Source organism: Oratosquilla oratoria, chromosome 8 (assembly GCF_046742065.1).
Source record: "Oratosquilla oratoria isolate Oo_2021 chromosome 8, ASM4674206v1, whole genome shotgun sequence".
Taxonomy (NCBI): domain Eukaryota; kingdom Metazoa; phylum Arthropoda; class Malacostraca; order Stomatopoda; family Squillidae; genus Oratosquilla; species Oratosquilla oratoria.
In genome coordinates this window covers 75,326,868-75,334,367 of record NC_134784.1, presented here as the reverse complement: position 1 = coordinate 75,334,367, position 7,500 = coordinate 75,326,868, and the positions used below count along the sequence as shown (strand labels likewise).

The window sequence follows — 7,500 nt, the reverse complement described above, 5'->3', positions numbered from 1 at the left end:
GAGGTAAAGTGGGAGGAATGAGGAGGATAGACGCAAGGGAGTAATCCCGGGACAATATACTTTTAAACAAAACAATAAGTAATATAATGACCTAATGGCTGAAGGAACCAGCAAAATATAGAGGAGAAGATAGACCTGGAAGGCTGGACTTGATCTTAATCAAAAAGCCTGAAATGACTAAAACATTGAATTACCAGTGCCCGATAAGCAAGAGTGACCATGTGTTCCTTGGATTTACGCTAGAAGTTGGGAAGACAGAAATAGAGGAATAAATATATAGACTAGGAAGATTTAAATATGCAAGGGCTAATTTCACAGAACTGAAGAAATTAATTCGAAGAGGGAGACTGCAGTGAGTTCAATAAAACTAAAGAAACAAAGAAGAAGTGGAAAGTCTTAAAAATACAACATAAGTGTGGATAACTATGTGTCTAATATGAGTGTGAGAGAAGAAAAAATAGTTCAATTAAAAATGTGCATTTGGCAAAAGAAGAACGAGAGAAGACATGAGAGGTGGCAAGAGAGAAGACCCCCAATGAAAATTAAACACACACACACACATACACACACACACACACACACACACACACACACACACACACACACACACACACACACACACACACACACACACACACACACACATATATACTCATACATATACACACACAAACACACACACACACATATACACACACACACAAATACACACACACACACACACACATACTCATACTCATACACACACACACACATATATATATATATATATATATATATATATATATATATATTATATCATATATCACAAAACAAATACAAATCTACATACAAGAATAAGAAGAGTAGAGGAAAAAGACTTTGAGAAGGAGACACTTGACAAATGTAAAAATCAATATAAGTTATTTTTTATATTTATGAATGGTAAGTTGAAGCACAGAAAAGAAATATCCAAGTTCAAAACTGAGGGGTGGTATATGAATTAACAAGAAAGCAAGCTGTATTAATGAGTAAAAATTTTCAGTCAGGATTCAGTAAAGAAGAGGAGTTTGAGGAGGAAACGGGTGAAGATAAGATGTTATAAACAACATCATAATGAAAGGGGTGGTTCTTAGGCTACTCAAGAACATGGGAATAAGAAAGGCCTTAGGGCCAGATGAGATCTCAAGATGAACGATAAAAAAGAAATGTACAGAACAATTAGTGGACAAAATACATAAAGTGATCGCACGCCCTCTGGAAGAAGGGAAAATGCCATTAGAATAGAAATCTGCAAATGTAGTGCCAATATTCAAAGAATGAAACAAGGAGGTACTTTTGAATTATAAACCAGTGTCCTTGACCAGTACGATAACCAAAATTTTTGAAGAAAAAAATTGTAAGATAATAATAATAATTACTTAGAGAAGGAATCTTAGTTGAAAACCAATTTGGATATAGAAAATGAAAATCCTCAGCAACCAACCTATTCGATTTCTGTTCAAATGTAGTTGATACGTTGCAGGAGAAAATATTAGATGGATTGTGTATATTTGAATGTGGATAAGACTTTCGACAAACCTCTGCACGAAAGATGAATATGAACTTTGGAAAATATAGAAGTCTTTAAAGGGGAGAACATTAGAATGGATACTATTTAAGTAATAGATGTGTGCGAACAGCATTAAGAGATGAGATGTCAAACTGAAGAGATGTAACTAGTGGGGTACCACAGGGCTCGGTTCTGGTACCTGTAATGTTCCTACTCTATACTAATGAAATTATGAATGAAATAAAAGTCATGCAAACTTATGTGCAGATAGTGCTAGGTCACGAAGAAAATGGAAAATGAAGAGAGTTACAAACTACGTACTACAGGAAGACCTAGTTAAGGTTTATGAATGAGAACAGAAGTGGAAGATGAAAGGATACGTCTTGGAAATAGGTAAAAATGCAAATGGAAGATAAATTGATAGCAGATGCAATGGAGGGAAATGATTTAGTTGTTTCATTCATAGATGATCTATCACCAGAGTCATATTAAGGAAAGACTTATCAGGTGATGAATAGCGTAAGAGTGACAGCGGTGGTTTGAATACCACGCCGAAAGAAAAATATAAGGAATATTGAGAAATACACAGGACGGGAATAAGATATCAAAATTTCATTAATAATACATATGAAGAGAGACTGAGAAAACCGGGACTTCCAACACTGAAGGATTGAAGAGAGAGGTGATGTGATGATGACATTTAGGTCAAAACAAGATATTGAAAAAAGGACAGAAAGGATCAGATGGTGCGGGACGGAAGATTAACAAGATGTCATAAACTATTAGAAAAAATGTAAAATTACTTAAAAGATGTTAGGAAGTACAATTTTTCATATAGATGCGTGAGTTTTGTGGGACAAATCGGAAAAAATATAACCCAGTGCAACAACATAAATAAATTGAAGCCAAAAATTTATAAAAAAAAAAAAAAAAACGTCAAAGAGACGGTAACCTACTAGTACACTCCAACTAGCTAAATAGAAACGTACACACGAACACACGCACACGCACACACACACACACACACACACACACACACACACTTGCATGTATAATATACATTACATTTACACACTTATGTATATGCTGTGCATGCATACGATCATGCATACATTCATGCGCGCGTGCATGCGTGGTACAAATTAGCATCCCAGACTGGCCAAAGATAATGGATTAAAATGAGACTTTGAGGTTGGGGCTAAACTTGACGAAGTGAAAGTGGGGGAGGCAGCGTCGGCTCTTATAAGGAGGCGCGGGCAGCCTTCGGGGGATCCTCGTAATCATCAACTTTGTCCTGGTGAAGATCCCCGTGGGGGCGAGGGTGGGGGGTTTCATGACGTCATCCAAGCCAAGACCTGCGATCCGAACACCCGAACATGTGCTTGTGATTTGTCAGTTTGTGACCTTAAATTTGTTTGTTTTATGCGCATTCACCTAATTTTATTCACCTGATTGTACGAGTAGTAAGTAGTATACAGGAAAGGAGCAATGCTCGTGGGGTCCCGTCTCCTATTCTCTAGTTTTCTAACATAACTAGACTCATATTTATGTACGCTTCCAGCTTAATCTATATCTTTAATTTCCAATTATCATATTTAGATTTGAACTCACCTATTGTTTGAGCTTGGGCTATATCACCTAAGCTATTCTAGATATTTATACATCTATATGGAAAACTATTTCTTCCCATCCTTTCGACATATGGCCTTTCTTAATGTGTGTGTGTGTGTGCATGTGTGTGTGTGTGTGTGTGTGTGTGTGTGTATGCATGACAGAGAGGAGGGGAGAGAGGCAGAAGAACAATTAGACAGACAAACAGGCAAACAACCAAGCACACAAACAGACAAACAGACTAAGAAACAGACGAACAGCTACATAAACAAACAAGCAGATGAGCAAACAGACAAAGCAGACAAAGGCAATGTTCACAAACAGACATTCAGAGAAACTAATCCCAAAGGACAAAAGGAAATGGTTCCCTCGACAGTGGGCGCCTGCTTGCCTTCTCTTCCTCTCTCTCTCTCTCTCTCTCTCTCTCTCTCTCTCTCTCTCTCTCTCTCTCTCTCTCTCAAACACAAAAAAAAAAAAAAAAAAAAAAAAAAACTCTCTCTCCCTCCCCCACCTCCTCCATTCCTCCCCCACCCCACTCCAGTTCGGGTGAAGGGTTATCGGACACTGGGGTTGAGGTGAGGGGGGAGGGGGAGGGGGAGGAGGTTTGATGACGTGAGATGGGGAGAGTGCTTGCTGACGAGAAGAGCCAGCATGGCTGTGTCATCCCTCGCCCCCTCCACCCCCTATATGGCTGTTCTTCCCAGAGGCGGAGATGGGGAGGGGGGTTAGTGAGGAGGAAGAGGAGGAAAGGGGGATAACGAGGAGGAAGAATAGAAAGGGAAAAAGGGAAGGGGAAAGGGGAGGGACAAACGGAAAGGTGATAGGGAGGGGGAAAGAGTGGAGAAAGAGAGAGAGAGAGAGAGAGAGAGAGAGAGAGAGAGAGAGAGAGAGAGAGAGAGAGAGAGAGAGAGAGAGAGAGAGAGAGAGAGAGAGAGAGAGAGAGAGAGAGAGAGAGACAGGGAGAGAGAGGAGGGTGGACAGAGGAAGGTGGGGGTAACATTTCACCTGTTTGTATTGGCCAAAGGCCAAGGCTTCGGCCGTAGTGAAATGCCTGGCGATACCAACTCGCCTCTGTATATATTTACTAAAGGAGGGTGGATGAGCCAAGGGGACACAGTGAGACCAGTTTGGGGTTGAGGGAGAGATCAAAACCAAGACGACGTTACACGTTGGGGAGCAACCAGAGGCTTGATTGAGACTATCTGGGGAGAAGAAATCCTCCCCATATTGGGGGAGGATTTTTGGTCTTTTAGATTAAAAAATATTAAGACGGTGATCTTTTTTACAAGCAGCAATCCCACGGGCTGTACAGTATACGGAATCGTAAGTGTATCTGTTTCTTAACTGTTGAAGGCTTAAGGATAAAGATAAATATCTCACGTCTTTAATAAGACAGACTTGTTAAACATCGATTATGTTCGAAACCAAGTTCAAGGGAGTTAACTTTAACCAAGGTTAAAGGGAGTTAACTTTAACCAAATTTAAAGGAGTTAATTTTAGCTAGGTGCCTTGTCACTAAACGATTTCTCTCTCTCTCTCTCTCTCTCTCTCTCTCTCTCTCCACACACATATTAGCACGTAAATACACCAACAAAAATATGGTTACAATATATATTTACCATATATTGACCCAAGATAATTTTTATCATTATATTTTGGAGCAAGATCATTTGTCTCCAATTTTTTTTTTTTTTTTTTTTTTTTTTTACAAATGTCCTCATCGTCTGATTTCTATGGGCCATGCTGAATACTCAGAGTCTGCCAGTTATCTGGTACGTTTATCCGTGGCGCAGTGGTCCTAGGGGTAGTTCCAGGACCTCCGGGTGTCTAGTTCGAGTCTTGACCATTCCAAACACACACAACCTTCTTCTATGCTCTTGAGAAAGCTCTAACGAACAATCGTTGCACTACTAATGAGGGCCTCGGTCTGCCAGTGCATTTCTTCGGCCATATTTGTTGGTATTTGCCTTTTTCAGACACTGGTTAACCTACATACAAACGACCTTTCCATCCCAATCCCGGAACACAACAGCAAGACTCTCGCACACGCAGATGATGCAATAACGATAACCCAGTACAACAGGGCTATAACCAAAACATTCAAGTATATTTCAATGAGCGATAACTATTCCTGACACAAGAAAGTTTGCGTCCTCTCAGAAGTCCTGAATGACGTCGCTTACCTCTATATATCTTGGGTCAAAGAATCACCTAATGATTTAAGATTAACTGAAATAATTGGTTGTTTTAAGAGAGGAGTGGATCATTTTATGGTTAGCAATGAAAGGTGATCGGGGACATGGAACTGCCTAGTGTAGGCCTTATGGTATCTTGCAATTCCCTTCATTCTTATATTCTTATGATCAACTTTTCCAACTAGACAAAAGACCTGGAGCATATAACCTCACATTTGACCTACACGTGATCTTCATCCGGCGCTTAAAAATCCTTATTAGGAAAACAAATACGGAATTGGAAGCAAACAAGAAACTAGACGAACTTAAAACAGCTACAAACACAATAGGATTTGGACAACAGAAATATACATTTATCCCTTTACATAAACAACTCGTTACAACTACACCTAACTTTGGACTCAGCACGATATTCAGCAGTCAATAAAACAAACGGAGGCAATTTACAAGCAAGACAAAATACTTTTAAGTCTTAACATTGATAATTGGCGGCACTAAATGAAAATCCACCCCATATATTATCATATAAGAATGATAGTCACATAATTGTATGCAAGAACCCTCAGATCAACCCAACCCTCGTATCACATTACATAGACGCAACCCAACAATAAGACAACTCAAGCAGTAGTCTACTCAAATCACTTCCAACAATCTACCCAAAGAACTCAAGAATACTTCCATAAAAAAACAAAACACGTCCGACCTCAGATCACAAAACAGACACCCCACAATAGATCGACAAATTCTACAGTATATTTCACCAGAATTCGTAGAATTCAACCCGACAAAGAAATCACTCCAGGAACAATAAAAAATTGCTCTGCCACGACTACGTTCAGGTCACCACCCAGCAATAGAATAGTCCCATGAGAGACACCAGCAGTCCTTGATCCATCTACTTCACAGAAGACAGAGTGCATCATACTGCACTGCCCTTTCTAGACATACATACATACATACATACATACATACACCAAAGGCTTTTTCCCCCTACATGGGGGGTAGCCAAAAAGAAAAAGGCATAGAAACCACTCCCAGCCATTCCATTTCCTATATATTCCACTCCCCTCCACCCTCCTCGCCTTTCTAGACAGCAACACAAAATCTTCTGAGTGACTTATGGATTGATGCGGTGATCGTGACCGGTTTCCTTGGGGGCACGGTTCTCCTGCAAGAGAGACCTTGGGGATCAGATTGATTGGTTGATTGACTGATTGGTTTCTGGTACTGATATTACAGTCATTATTAACATCTTTGTTACATTTATTGTTAAGCCATATTATTGTTACTATCATTGTTGTAATTCAATTTATTTATCTATTTATCTATTCATATATTTATCTATATACATATTTGTTCATCTGCTTGTTTCCTCATTTATCTATTTATTAATTCATCAATCTTTTTTATCAATTTATTAATCTTATCAATTTTGTTTACAAATCCATTCACTTATATATAGATAAACAAAGCAACTCGCCTGGCAACAAGTATAGGAGCATAATGTGCAGGTACCATCTATCGCAATTAAAAAAAAAGAAAAAACAAAACAAAATCTATTTCATTTTTTCGGTTCCTTCAGTTTCTCCTGCGTCTTCATCTGCGTCTCATATTTCTTATTTTTCTTTTACGGCCGCTGTCCTCTAGTTATCAGGATTGGCTCGTGCGAAGCCCACTTCGCTATGAACTTTCATTTGTGAAAGAATTTTTTTTAATGCATGCGCAAGGTGCTTTCACCAAGGTATTTTCTTTTTTTGGGGGGGAGGGGGAGGGGGTTCTGAAGTGAAATTTGATTCTGTGGTCTTCTCATAACAAGGATTAGAAAAAAAAAAAAGTAGGGTGGGATGCGACCTCCCCTCCATGGTCGATATATATATGTATATATACATATATATATATACATATATATATATATATATATATATATATATATATATATATATATATATATATACCATAGACGCCATAAATTTGGACACGATAATGCTGACGTTAATACTTATGCCACAAATTGGAAGTCCCTCACCCTCAATATCCCGAGCGAGCCAAATATTTTTTTGTATGCCTGGCAGCGAGACTAAGGTTAGCTGCCACCAGGGCATTCAGTGTTTCCAGGCTCGGCGCTTTTCGAGATTCGACAAGGGTAGGATTACGTTTCTG

At 39.0% G+C, this 7,500-nt stretch overlaps 1 protein-coding gene and 1 long non-coding RNA gene across 2 annotated transcripts in view; one reads left to right on the top strand and one right to left on the bottom strand.

Moving 5' to 3' along the window:
- Window positions 1–7,500, bottom strand: part of LOC143027823 (uncharacterized) — a 169,860-nt gene that overhangs the window by 95,774 nt on the left and 66,586 nt on the right. The gene's annotated exons all lie outside the window — the stretch shown is intronic.
- LOC143027821 (uncharacterized) overlaps window positions 1–7,500 on the top strand; it is a 112,990-nt gene that overhangs the window by 48,061 nt on the left and 57,429 nt on the right. The gene's annotated exons all lie outside the window — the stretch shown is intronic.